Below are 15,281 nucleotides of genomic sequence, written 5' to 3' on the forward strand. Positions count from 1 at the left end.
CCCATCATCTGCTCCTGTGTGCTCTGGTCAGATATATCCTTCTCCCGAAGCTGCAGATTCAGTGCCATCCTTTGAAATAAATTCTTCTTGGGGGAGGGCCAGGCATCCACTGATAGAAAGTTTTCATTAACTTTTCTATATTTTTTTTCTTTTATGTATCTTTGATTTCGTTATTGTTTTGTTTCTGATATTTGCTCTTTTCAGTTTTTTTCCCTAAAGATGGAATCTTAGCATATTGATTTAAGAACCTTCTCCGTTTCCTATGATAATACAGGTTATTTTAATGTATAACTTCTAAAATGGCTTTGATTCATATTTCAATTCTTTGGTTTTTGAAAAAAAATTTTATTGTGAATCGGTGAAGGTTTAGATAATAGATCAGTTTACCATCCAACAATTCATACACATTTTGTTTCAACTCATTGACCGCATCCTGATAATGTAACATGATGTGTCCCACTTCTCAACCTGTGTAAACTTCATCCCTGGGTAAATGCTGGTGATTCACATGCAATTGGTTGATTATTCTAAAGTGTGCACAGTTCAGTAGGATTATTGTTCCCTAACCCCTTCTGTTCTTTTATTTATACTATGTCAACATGACAGCTTTGACCGCCTGGGTAGACCCAAATCATGTCCCTCTGAAATGCCCCTTGTTTGGGGAACTAAAAGGAGTCCAAAGGGGCAAGTCCAAAGGGGCCTATGGGGGAGCTGTAGCTTCACAGCCATGGCAGTGTTCCCAACTAAAATCTCATGGGAATGAGCAGGTGTGTTGTCTTGATGTAAAATAATTCCTTAGGGCAACTTTCCGTCCTCTTTCTTACCAATACAGTTCCATTTTCTTAAAACTTCCTCCTAATAAGTCCCCTGTGATTGGTGTCTAAAATCTATGAAGGTTAATGCTTTGGAACCCCCCTGTTACCATAAACCTTTTGAGCCTGCCTTTCCTTGTCTTGAATTTTACTGGTCTAGCAGATTTCACCCAAAGCCACTGTTTTGATTGGACCTGCTTTTTTGGTGACACCCTACTGAGGCTGGGACTAAGAGAACTTGTCTGTAGTTATTCAGTGATCCTAGAGACACGTTAAGACACTTTGTTTATTCTAAACTGGTACATGTAAGAACCAGAGCCCTAGTAGTAGCAATAGTTTTGGACTTACCCTCCTTTATACATTTTGTTCCCGCAGGGGCTTTGCCATGTGCTTGGAAAACAGTAAGGGCTCTATAAATACTATGTAATGTTTTTACTCTTGAAGTGTTGGACTTGGTTTTGAAGGTTATTTTCACTAGCTGTAAGGATATATGCTTTATATTCATGCGTCAATTTATACATTTTATTGTGGATAAATTTGGTCTTTTGAGTGTCACTATAGGGTAAACTTTTAAATGCTTCCTTGTGTTGATTTTTAATAAAAGTAGAATGAATGTTTACTTATAAAAACTCTCTACCCTCTTTTCAATTCTGTACATTCTGCCCTTAGATTGTCCACATGCCACTTAAAATGGGTTAATTAGCTCTGTGGCTAGGTCACTGGAATGCAGAGGAGGACGTTTGTTGAGAGCTAGGGCTGCGAGGAGTTGGCATCTACCCAACGACAATGAGTTTGGGCTTTTGGAGGAGAAATTTAACGTGATTGCTTCCCTAAGACACCAGCAGCTTGTGTAGTGATTTATAGTGTTTTTAATATAATTCATGTGCTACGCCGACCAGAGGTTCTCAACCATCCTAATGCCGCCACCTGTTAATACAGTTCCTCATGTTGTGGTGACCCCCCAACCATAAAATTATTTTGTTGCTACTTCATAACTGTAATTTTGCTATTGTTATCAACCTGGCGACCCCTGTGAAAGGGTTGTTCAACCCTCAAAGGAGTCGCAAGCCACAGGTTGAGAACCACTGCTCTAGACCTTATTTTTTCTATATTTTTAATAAGCTCTGCCAATGTCTTGATAATTCATTGGCTTTTCCATATAAAATGAATTTTTAATTAGAGTATTATTAAGGAAAACTTGTTTTATATTTTAAGGTACTCATTTCTGTATCTGCTTTGTGTTTTAAATTGTTACACAATACAAATTACCTTCTTATCAAATGGGATTCTTGGACAGGTTTTATAGTGTAGGTGTATCTTAGGAAGTTGAGAAATTGTTTCTTATTTATGTTCTTTTTTATTATTTAGGGAATTCAACCACCAGTTGGATTGTAAAAGGCTTTCTAAATATTTGGTAAGTACACATTCCCCGTGTTACATATTTTAGATGTTATGCAAGTTTATGTGTGATTCATTAATGACATTTATATTATAAACTAAAATTATATTTGTATTTCTTTTACACTGAATTTCTTTTCTTTGTAGCTCTTCTGATCCCTTTCTACACATTTTATCCAGAAAATTCTTCTGCTGTTCAAACTAAGACTATTTAGAGTTCAAAAAAAGAAATGGTTGTAGTAGATAGAAGTATTAATACTTTATCAATAAAAATTTTTTCCTACTTATGATTTAGTAATTGTTCTGTTATCTGCTGAAAAAAGTCTACATTTTGTCTTTAGCCATCCATTATTTGGACTCATTAGATCCTGTTTGCTGCAACATGCCCACATGAAGAGTATAACTTTATCAGACTTTATGCCATTTGCTGCCTAGAATACGCCTTTCCTTTTGTTTCACTAAAATAGAAAAATTTGGTGGGTGTCTGTAGTTAGACTTTCGTAAACTTACTATTTCACTAAATGAAAGCGCTTACATTTTTATTTTCAGTTAAGCTAGGAGAGGTAATCTCAGAGTGTGTTTACATTAATTTTTTTTAGCTTTGGGTGCTTGGTAGGTGATTATATATATGAAATATAATGCTTTGATTAATCCTGATACATTTCAAAGTTATTAAGTATATTTCAAAAAGAGTGGCTGGATAATGAAGTCATGATACAGTTTATTTGCCTGTTTATCAAAATATTTTAGAGTATCAATGCTATGTGATTAGCTAAAGGAATTTTCCAAAGTACATTAAGAAATATTTAAAGATGAGCATTGGTTTCTTTAATTCTACCTTTTAATGTTTTTGAAACCGCAGATATTCAGTTAAATAATATTTTTGCATGTCTACATAGGTCCAAAAGGCCAAGCCGCTGCCATTGGGTAGATTCCAACTCATAGCAACCCTACTGGCCAGACGGTAGAATTGCCTCATAAGGTTTCCAAGGTTGTAAATCCGTATGGAAGCCGACTGCCACATGCTACTTCCACAGAGGAGCTAGCTGGTGGGTTCGAGTGCCAGCTTTCCCATTGCACAGTGGGAAATAATCCTAATAGGATGTTTGAATATTAAAAAATTGACACAACTGTATATTATACGCTTATACTCAAATTAACATTTTTAGTAGTGAATAATGATACCAGTGGCTGCTGTTGAGTCAGTGCTAACATACAGCATGTACGGCAGAGTAGAAAGAGTCTCGAGCGTTTTCCAGGACTGAGTTTTCAGAAGGAGTACATCAGGCATTTGTTCTGAGGCATACCTGAGCTGATTCGAATGTAGCTTTCCTGTTAGCAGGAAAGTATTAATAACCAAGGACTTTCAAGTGATGTAATTAAAAAGACCTTTAAGACTCTTACAACTCTTAAGACTTTTACTACTGTAAAATGTTTTAACATTTAAAAAGAGGTTACTGGCATTTCCCACAACTGGTGATACATTTGAGTTTAGACTTGAGAGAGGCAATCATTTTTGCATTATAAAAACGAATAAGAAAAACAGTATCATCAAGCCATTTCCTACTCAGTGATCCTCTGAGACGAGGAGAAATGCTCCTAGGGTTTCTAACACTAAATCTTTCTAAGAATAGAAAGCCTCATCTTTTTCCTGATGGAGCAGCTGGTTGGTTTGAACTACTCACCTTATGGTTAGCAGCCTAATACATAATCAGTTATCCCACCAGGGCCCATGTTTTGTATTATAGATAGTTATTTGTCATACTTGTAAATTAATTATTTAAATAACAGCTTTATTTGATATATGAGGGGGCTTCAAAAAACTTATGGAAAAATTCCATTATCTTTTAATTTCACTTTTCCATGAACTTGTGTAATGAGCACAGCAAAAAATCCGTTTCAAGTGTACGATTTAGTAGATTTAGCTGTATTCAGAGGTGCACAGTTATCATTACTATCTAATTTAGTAATTTATCTAATTTTATTGCCAACCTCGACACTAAACAAAAAATGCCTGAACTTATTACCACACTCAATTTCCCTCTACACCAATTTCCTTGTTCCAAACCAAGGCAACCATTAACTTCTGTTTCTTTTGTTTTGTTTTCTTTGACATTTTATATAAATTGAATCATAAAATATGTGCCTTTTTGTGTCTGATTTATTTTAATTAGCATAGTATGTCATGGGTTATCCATGTTGTAATGTCAGTACTTAATTTTAATGGCTGAATAATACTCTAGACTGTGAACGTACCACAGATTATTCATCTGTTGGTCATATGATGAACATTTAGGTAGTTTCCACTTTTTGTCTGTGAGAATGCTTCTGGTACGTGCATTCTTTCGTAGAAGTTTGTGCAGTCATATACCTAGCTTCTCTTGGGTGGAGGAGAGAATAGGAATAGGGTTGTTAGGTAGAAAAGTGTTTAACCTATGAGAACTCTCATAATTTCTTAACATGTTTACAATCCCATCAGAACTTATGTCAAGGTTGTGATTTTTCCAGATCTTCACCATCACTTGTTATTATCAGGTAATTTTTGTATTCTATTATCTTGGTGGTTCTGACCTATATTTGTGCCTATTCCAAAGAAAGTGGGAAGCACAATGTAGAAATTGTCAGATAATATCACTTATAACATGTGCATATAGAATTTTACTAATGATCACTCAAAAAACAGGGACCTGCCAGAAATTGAAACAGAATTCAGAAGAGGATGTGGAACAAAGGTTATCATTGCTGATATCAGATGGATCTTGGCTGAAAGTAGAAAACACCAGTTAGATGTTTACTTGTGTTTTACTGACTTTGCAAAGGCATTCGACTGGATCATAAGAAATTGTGAATAACACTGAGGAAAATGGGAATTTCAGAACACTAAGAAGTACCATGGACTGTAGAAGAACAAACAAACGTGTGTTGGACAAAGTATAGCCAGAAGGAAATGAAGATGTCAAGACTTCATCTCACATACTCTTTACATATTATTAGGAGGGACCAGTCCCTGGAAAAGGCCATCATGCTTGGTAGAGTGGAGGGTCACTGAAAAGGAGGAAGACTCAAGTAGATGGATTGACCTACTGGCTGTAACAACAACTCCTTGTCACCTAACAACACTGGTTATAAAGGAGCTCCCCTATGCTGTGGGGTAAGATTGTCCTGCTCTATGTTGGGTTCCCAATTCAAACTTGCCAGCCACTCTGTGGGAGAGAGAAAAGCCGGTCTGCTTCCTTAAAGAGTTAGTCATAGAAACCTTAAGGAGTAGTTCTACTCTGTCCTATAAGGTCATATGAGTTGCAATTGGCAGTTGGTCGGAAATGGCTATAAAGTAGCATCTCATTGTGGTTTTAATTTGCATTTCACTAATGACGATAAATTTTTTTTCATTATTGGCTACTTTTGTATCTTGTTTAGAAAAATGCGTTGACATTGTTTTGCCCATTTTGAAATTGAGTTATTTCGCCTTCTACTGTTGAATTGTTAAAAAGTTCCTTATTCTGGAAACTAGTCTCTTAATCATAAATATTTACAAATATTTTTCATGTTGTGTAGATTTTATTATCACTTTCTTGTTGGTTTCCTTCACATTAAAAAACAGTAAGTTTTGACGGAATCCAATATATCTTTTAACAATTATTACCTTTGCTTTGGTTTCACACAGCTATTTTAAAATAAGTAAGTATTGGTAGTCTAGGTCTGTAGCAAGGTTTTAATTACACTCACTTGTCTCATTGACATGGTTAGCTTCTGAAGACTGGAACATTTTGCTAAGTTCGAATTATGCAGTAATTGGCATGGGCTTGTGTTTGGTTTCAGCATCCTTCCTCGTTGCTCACTGCCCAGCTTGAGTACCTGTTGCTTCTTGGCATGTGTGGCAAGGTGGGCTTCCCCTTCCCACCATTGCTGGTCCAGGGCAGGTTTAGGGAAGGTTTGTGGGGGGTGGTCGTGGAGGTGATGGTGCGTTGCTTTATTTGCTAGGATTATCATGGTTTACTGTCAGGACATTCTAGTATACATTTACATTTTCTCCCTTAGCTTAAAGATAGTCTGCAATTATTCCCTGCTGTTCCTTTTTGCTTTTTGATTCCTTTATTTCATTCTTTATATTTGCCATTTGGAATCTTTCCATTGTCCTCAAATACCCAATTTTAGCTCCGTTAGGAGAATCCAGGAAGTCCTGCTACTAGGATTCCAGTTCTTACATGCACAAGCTTATTCCTAGCAAAAAATGTTTAAACATGCCTCTGGTCAAGGGCTGACTACAGATTGGCTCTCTTAAGTAATACACTTGCCTTAGTCTCTCATGACGGTGCTGTCAAAAAAAGAAAGGGTCGTGTCAAAATAATGGCTGTAAGGATCTTTTAGGCCAGTAAAGTTCAGGTGAGCCACCGAGATCAGCTCAGAAGGTTATGGTGGCTTTTTGGGGGGGATTCCAAAGTGTCATTTTCATTGATTTCTCCAATGACACAAGTTGATTACAGGGGCTTGTTATGAAGAAGTTTTAAGAAAGTTGAAAACTGTATTAGTTAGAAGTAGGCCCGGAATGTTGCATTGAACAATCAAGACAATGTACCAGCCTCTCATTTTTCAAGATAGCAAGGTTTGTCCTGTAGGAGTTTTGTTAGGAAATTTTACCATCTACTCCAGAGCTCTGCTCTGGCCTTTGAAGACTTCTTTTTGTACCAAAAACTTAAAGAACATTTAAAAAAGATTATTATTTGAATCTCTTAATGATACCTAAACTGCTATTTGACATGGTGTAAATCAAAGAGCATAGAATCCTTTGAAGAAAGGTAGGGATATGAAACATCGCCTCAGAAGTGTATAGACCTTAGATGGAGGATGTGTTGCAAAAAAAATAGCTTCCCGTTTTGATAATTCTAATAAATGCTTTTATAATTTTGTAGCAAAAAAATTTTTTTTTACAAAGGTAACATTGTATTTCTTACTCTTGCCTTCTTTTTTTCCTTTCTATTTTCATCTTCTTGCCTCATTCTGTCTTTACTCCGTGAATACAGTGCTTCCATTTGTATTGGAAGTTAAAATGTGATTTCTTAACATAATTCCTTCTGCCTGCCATTGGAGCTTTCCCCTTTCTTTTCTTGTTGGGTTCCCTACATTCTCCTACTGGATCTTAAAAAATATCTTGCTCCTACTCTTTTTGAATCTTCTTGCAGTGCGTGTTTGATACAGAGTCATTCTGGATATCTGTGATTTTTTTTTTTTTTAAACTCTTCCTCAGTTACAGTCTGCCCTCTCGAGTGAAAGGAAGCCGTTACTCACCTCAGCAGGTAGATGAACAGAGGTTGGTTGGGCTGGTGTTGGAATGGCTTATATATCTGAATGTAATCTCTACCCAGTCCCTGTGCTAACCACCAACCTGCTGTTCATCAGGCTCACGAGAAAGCAACTGTATTGTGAAAACACCAAGCAAAAGCAGCTGCTGTTTATGGCACGGACAGTACAGCTTGCAGCTTGAGTTCCAGTAAAGCTGCAGCAAAACTACAGTCCTTTTGAAGAATGCAAGACCAGCATCCAGAGCTACTAAAACATGTTATTTGCAGTGTCTATTTTCAGTTTAAAAGTTGTTAGATATGCAAAGCAAGTGGAAAAGTAATTTATTTTTAGATGAATAAAATGTAAGGAGAAAGTGAGCCCGTTGCTGATTTTGAAGGAGGAAAAGACCCCAAAACAACATCTTGAAAGTAGCTCTAAATAGATTTAGAGAATCAAAGGGGAACACATGCTAAAGAATGAAAGAAACTTGTAGCTCTAATGAGTGAAGAGAGGAGGGATCTAAGAGAGAAGGGACATTTTAGTGCTGAAAAGTTTTTTATCTGAAATGAAAATGGATAAAGAAAGAATTAGGTTATGTAAACAGAGATCACAAAAGTCATCAATCTGAAGTTTAGCCTGAATGGAGGTGAACTGAGAGATTGAGATACCTGTGGAATATTTTAATATTCTCTTTGATATGTGAATGGGGTATCAAGAAGGGAATAATAGGGCTGGAAATGCCTTACATTTAGTAGAAACAGTAACTTGTCAGAGCTCTCGTGGGTTTTGGTTGTTGTCTCGGGAACCTTCTTCGGAGTGCCTTGCACCATCTTCCATGCACTACTGAGTTTTCTTCTCGATGTCTTCAGTTGCCACCTCTGTGTAACCGTGCCTGTTCCTTTCTTAAGAGTTCTTTTTCTCTGTTTTACCTCTTTGTAACTCTCTCTTCGCTGGTAGCCTTTTGGCCTCCCTGGTCTTCCACTTTGTCTCCCAATTAGATTTTCTCTTTTCTCCAAATCACCTCATTTCTTATCTTCTGGGGATCACCGTCTTACTCTTCCCTTCACCATTTTTCTGAAAGCCATCATCTCACATAATTTGTCTCAAAAAAAAAAACTTGCATAAGACCGGCTGTTTCATTGGGTCTTTGTTTTTGTATTGTAACCCAAAGTAGAATCATAGTACATCTTATTATGTGCTGCATAGCTGCAGAAAATGTGGACCTTATCTTTCCATTCTAACTGCCAGAACAATGTATCTCCAGCCTATTTTCATTATGATACTGATTGGAAAGCCTCCCCAAATCTTGTTTTGACTAGGTAAGACTTATTCCAAAACCATGAATGGGTGTTAATGAAGAAGATAAAGGTGCCTGGTTATTTCCTCTGTGCATTGACTTGGTAACTTTTGTATTCGATTTTTAAAAAGCCTCTTGCTGAAAGGGTAGACTGTCTTTTTTTGCTATTTAACGTTCACCGTGGTTGATTTCTTACTGCTGATAGGTAAATGAAAAGCCTTCTACTATGACCTGCTTGAGCTCCTTCTGCTGAGTTGGGTTTCTTCCACATGGAACCCTTTTGTTTTCTTAAGAACGTTTCTGTGCAGATAACTTTGTATTAATCTTCACATTGATCAAAATAAAATTATTCAAATTCAGTAGTTGTTTTATGGCTGTCCCAGTTATAGCTATTCCCAGTTACATTTCTTTCTCACATGTCTGGTTTCTTATATATCTCTTATACATGATACCTGCAGTTTACCCTTCAAAAAATTCAAACTGCCACAAACTTGATTCTGACTCACAGTGACGCCGTAGGACAGTAGAGGTGATCCATGTGGTTTTCTAGGCTATAAAACTTTACGGAAGCCGACAGCCATAACTCTGTCCCAGGGACATGGAACCTTTCTATTAATAGCTGAGCGCCGTAGCTCCGCAGCCATCAGGGTTCCAGTTTTCCGCTTAACAGTTCCCTTAATACTGCTTTATTTTTGTTGTGATTGTATTCGCTTGCACTTTTCTTTTGAGTGTCATAATAAAGAGCTCATCTATATAAATTTTGAGATCTAGGTGCTAGTTTGCATGTGAATTTACCCCTTAATTTTATTGAACCAGAGTGTACTTTTGTATAACAGAGTTATATTGTGCAAACACATATAACTGTATCTGTACTGTTAGGTAAGTTTTCATCCCTCAAATGTATGAATTCTAAAACTTGGCTCTTACATGAAGCCTTCTTTGGGGTAGTGCTAGTCTTTTTGTCTTGGTATAGGAGCAATAGTCATCTTTGTATAAATATACAGCTTAATCTGTATTGTACAAAATAATCTAAAGTGATAGTTATACTTTTAAAGAAATAAAATCTACATTTTGATAAAAATAATTATTCTTCATGGCAAATATTTTGCCTGATTATGCTATCCAGGCATAACTGCTTATTGGACATGGCAGGTATTTTATTTGTAACTGATTGAAGTTTTGTGCCAAACCCTGCATTGAGTAAGTCTATTAGTGCCATTTTTCTCATAGCATGTGCTCGTCTAATGCTCCTGTGTCACATTTTGTTAATTTTCACAATATTTCAAATATTTTCATAATGCTATTGCAGGCTTGATAGACTATTGTGTCATTTTTATGTACACAGAACTTTTAAACTAACATAGTCATGTAAATATGCTTTGTTTTGTAATCTTCCATTTATAATGAAGTCTGGAATTGAATAATGGAATTTTTCCTTGGGCTTTTTGAAACTTCCACATGTGAAAAGAGTGATCCCTAACTGAAAGGCTGGTGATTAGAACCCATCCGTGGATTTAGTGGTTCACACGAGCAAGTTTACTTTCCGTGGTTAAACTTAAAAACAAATTGTGGTGTTATTTAGTGTGGAACTCTTAAATATTATAGCCTCCTCTTCTGTCTTTTCAGTGTTATTGCACAATGTTAACATTTTCAAATTCAGTGTAAGTTTTTGAGAACTACTAAATACATTGCTATTTGATTCTCTGGAATTAGGATGACAGCTGTGTTTGCTGTATTCTTATTTTGCTGGTTTTTCTGCTGAGTTAGAATTACTCTGTTTGGAATAGTTGTTATCAGAAGTTACTGGTAGGAAATATGGGAGATTGGGATACCTGGTAATATTGGTAAGTTATATAATGTAAAAGCAGATAATTTTGGAACATAGAGCAGTTGTTGTTTTGAGTCAGAATTTACTCTAAGGACAGTGAGTTTTTGGTTTGGAACAAAATTTCCTCAACACATCAGTGGTTTTTTAAAAGGAAGGGTACAAAAGGAGTAAAATAGTAATATAGTAAAAGAGACTTAAAAACTCACTGCCTTCAAGTAGAGTGCAACTCACAGCGACTCTGTGTATGGTTTCCGAGACATTGATTCTTTATGGGGACAGACAGCCTCAGCTTTCTCCTTAGAGTAGCTGACCTCCCAGTTAACAGTTCCAGTGCTTAACCAGCAGTGCAGTCAGCTCCTTAAAAGAGACTGAAGAAACGTCCTAACTACATACAAAGTGTAGCTTTTCTTAGGTTCTGTTCAGAACAAATAGACTACCAAAGGCATATTTGGGAACTTTGAATATTGATTAATGATTAGTTACTGCTATGGCACCACATAATTTTGATAAGTAAAGTATAATAATTTTGTGATTATGTAAGACAGTGGCCTTTTTTAAAGAAACTAATGAAGTGTGTAGGTAGGGGAAGAGGACGTGACATGATATCTGGGATTTAATTTAAACAATTAAGAAAAAGAAGAAAAGTAAAAGATAGCCAAGATAATTTTGGCACTCTCTTGAGTATTTATAAATAAAAGTGATGAGTCAGGATATATAGGAGTTCTTACCTTCTTATTACTTAAAAATATAATATTACTTCTCCTTCCTATACCACATATTTGCTGCATCTTCTGCTTGATATTTAAATAATCTTAGTCTTTCATTTTTTTTTTTTCTAAGAAGACTATGAGGCTTATTTGGGCCATTTTATCATTCTTGATTTATTTTTCTCTCTGGCAGTTTTCGCAGTGTGTGTTGTTGCCGTTTTCCCCACTGAAATGCAAATTCAGTGAAGCCAGGAAGGAGATTGTCTGGTTTGTGTGTGGCTACATCGTTATTACCAGACCATGGCCACATGATACGAGTTCCAGATATTTGAATGACGACATAAATGAGTGAATGGAAACTTAAACACAAGTGACCAAAGACTTGGGATTTGGATTGAGTACAGAGCCAAAGTGAACTCTTTGAAATTTAACCCTATGGGATTTAAGGGAAAATGTGGGCTAGGACATAATACTTAGAAGGAAAAAAAAATCGTCTCTCTTCTTCAAAGCCCTAATATACAAGCATTCATAATATCCGCAGTAAAAGGAGATCAAAATTAATTAAATGATTTTACTATTCTCCCTCGTTGATTGTCTTTCATATAGTCTTAAAAATGGCTCCCTACCCCTTAAACGTTATTATTGAAACATACTCCTTTTTAGAGATGTATTCATTATAAAGTTTCTGTTATTCTGAGGAAGAAAATGATTTAAAACTAGTGTTTGACAACAACATCAACAAAAACTTAGTGTTTTATGCAGGCAAGAGAAATTTTAGGAATTATCCTTGTAATTCCTATTTTTATTTTAAAAATAGATAAATTCACATTTATCCTTTTTTTCCTCTTTGCCTTTCTTTTTCATTGTGTACTATATTTGTAAACCGATTTTATAACTAGCTACATGAAAATAGAAAATTATCAGTTATCTATCTCTTTAAAACATGTACACACTGCTATGTAACATTGCTATATAACCCAGTACCACCAAATTGATCCAGTTAATAGCAGCCTTATGTAGGGCTTCCAGGACTGTAAATCTTTAGGGGCATAGACAACCTTGTCTTTATCTCATCGAGCAGCTGGTGGATTGGAATTGCTGACCATGATGTTAGCAGCCTATTGCGTAGTTGTATTTGGTTTTTAAGGATGAGTGAAAGTTGAATATTAAAACGTGACATCAACAAGGATTTATAAACTTTTAAAAATATTTGAGATGAATGTTTAGAATCACTGGTTTAAAATTAACATTATTTTATACACCAGAAATAGTGTGCAAGAAACTTTAGTATACACAAAGGACCTTGAAAAACTTTGTGAAAAAATTCCATTCTATTTTTCCAGAACTTTTTGAAGCCCCCATGTTTACTATATTTATATTTATTAGGGGAACTATTACAATTAGCTGTGCTCACGTTTGTTGACGAAGACATTTTGGACATTGAGGAAGGATGTCCTATTGCAGGCTCACAGATTTCATGACTTATTTATTAGCAGTTAAATACAAGGATCACTTTGTTAACAAAGTAGAAATTGATTAAATGGAAATTGATATTTTGTTTTTAAAAGCAAGCTTTAGTACCTAATGTTACTGCACCTTAAAGGGGAAAATATACCTTTAAAAGGTAGTTAGTTTATTAAAGAAATAGCCATGGCACTTAATTGTCACCGGGAGCAAGTTTTAATATTGGCTCCTCTTTAATCTATAGTTAGATAATTAAACAGAAATAACTGCATTTTCTAAGCAATGTTTTTTTTTCTAATAATTAAACTTTCTTGTTTTGTCTCCTAGCTATAGTTGCAGCTGCATGTAGTATAAGAATAAATAGTACATTAAATTTGTTGGCATGGGGAAAAATAAATGAAAATAGCCCTTACTGCTTACACTTGATTTTAACTCTGACTGATGTCAGCTCCCCGAGACCCAGTGGGGGATGAGGGAATTAGAGGAGGAAACATTGCAAGTTAAAATATTTGACAGTTATATTCTTTGTCTTTTATTTCATGATTTTCTAAATATGGGAACAGAATAGCGAGCTATTAAAATAACTTTTATTAGTGCATTTGGTATGGACTTTATTGAAACTTGTCCGTTATATTAGACATAATGATTTATTTATAGTCCCCTTCTTAATTATAAAACTAGTAAACCACAAATTATGATGGGCATGGTATACATTTGTTGGCAGTAGCAATCATATCAGGCTTTGATGTTGGGTTCATTGTTCTTAATTTCACTGAGGCATTAATGTTTTTATGTCCTCTGTTAAGCTTCTCCATCTCATACATTTGCAAGGAGGAGGGCATTAGCCGCTTACGACCTTTTCTCCGGTTTGCCTAACATGCTTCAGAAAATGTGACAGAGCAGAGATGTAGCTAGATTTCTAGAAGTTCTGTTAAAGCAAATAAGAATTTAAACTGATAATACTTGAAATTTTCCATATAATGTGCTCTTTCGATGAATAGCTGTTAGCAGCAGCAGCAGCAGCAGCAGCAGTACAAGGAAAGCAGAGTTCTTGGCAGTACCAGCTCAATTGCATCTGCAGATGAGGATTTAAATTCTATGCAGCAGACAGTACCTCCAGCAGGCGAGTAAAAGGTTACTGCATTGTTTTGCTTGTTTGTTTCCATAGGCTTTTTGTACAGAGGTTTAAACAAATTTCCCAGTGTGAACTGCATGCTTGTTTTTAGATGTTCAGGAAATTGATTTATGTACAACATGAATAGCAAAAGGGCAGTACAAGGTGAAGGGAGAGACAGGATTGACTTGTTTTTAGGTTTAAACCAAGGGAAAAATTGAGCATGAGGCACATAGAAATAAGGACCCTGTAAAGCCATAGAAAACAGGAAGTTTTAAAAATATGCATTCTAATTCAAGGTGTTCATCATCTAGTTTTTAGATGATTTTCCCCCCTAAAAGATGGACAAGCATAGGTCTATGGACAAGCATTTGTTCATTAAATGATAATAATTTGAAGTATGGTTATTTGGGAAGACAGTACAGTATTTGAATTAATGTGACCTTCCCTTAGCCTAGAATTTAAAATATGAATTATAATTACACGATGGAAGTGGATATCTTAATGCATTATTGGCAAAGATATTTAAGTATAAAACATATTAGAGAGGACTAACAGTACTATTGCTTACATTTTAACTTCAGTATCATATATATACCCTTTTCTTCGCATTCAAACTCTAAAAACATTTGTGGTAGCTGGAGGCTCTCTGTATTATCTTGTGGTTTAGTTCAAGATTATCTACAGTAGTATTTTTTGTACAGAATTTGTTGCTTATTTCTTAAGTTCAAGTACAGGATTCAGAGGGAATTGCTTACTTTGCCTTTGCCTGTCTTATCCAACCACTCTCATGCACTCTCCCACCAATGCTATTTATATTAGTGCTTTTCTAAATTTTGTTTTAAAATCGTTCTGCCTTTGTTTCTGTATTTCTGACTGAGTAATATGATTGAAAAACCCCAACAATTTTTTGAACTAGTCTGTAATATAGAAATAAAATCAGTTGATTATTCTTACTGTGAGTAATTGGCAGGCTCCTTGAATTGTAGTCACGAAAGGTCAGCAGTTCTGATTGGTAAGTTAAAGAATCCATTCAGTAATTTGCTCTCTGTTGTTTCTCAAAGCAATGCAGCAGCAGTTCTTTTCCAGCTATTGAGCGCTTCTTGAACAGTATATGGGGACAGAGGGGTGGGGCTTATTCCTGTTGGTTGTTGAAATAGTGTGCCTTTACGGAGGGAACAGGTTGGATAGGCTGAGCTGAAGGCGTAGGCAAACAGATCTAAACTGATGGAGGACAGAAAGAGTGGTTAGTATAATTTGGGGCTATCTGATGTTGAGTTTGCTCTTTTGTTAAGTACCTGGGTTTTAATATAAAACAAATAATTAAAGCACCTTACCTTCTTTCTGTAGAGTAGCCGGGAGCCTTCTGATTTTAATATTG

The 15,281-nt window shown here is 35.7% G+C and overlaps 1 protein-coding gene across 1 annotated transcript in view; it reads left to right on the forward strand.

Moving 5' to 3' along the window:
- The first annotated feature begins 2,180 nt into the window (after positions 1 to 2,180).
- Positions 2,181 to 15,281, forward strand: part of FBXW7 (F-box and WD repeat domain containing 7) — a 141,530-nt gene continuing 128,429 nt past the window's right edge. The window contains exon 1 of the mRNA XM_030887207.2: positions 2,181 to 2,226. The gene's annotated coding sequence lies outside the window, so the exon portion shown is untranslated. The remainder of the gene's footprint in view (positions 2,227 to 15,281) is intronic.

Source organism: Echinops telfairi, unplaced genomic scaffold (assembly GCF_000313985.2).
Source record: "Echinops telfairi isolate 266 unplaced genomic scaffold, ASM31398v2 ScPeMD7_5868;HRSCAF=6743_1, whole genome shotgun sequence".
NCBI lineage: Eukaryota > Metazoa > Chordata > Mammalia > Afrosoricida > Tenrecidae > Echinops > Echinops telfairi.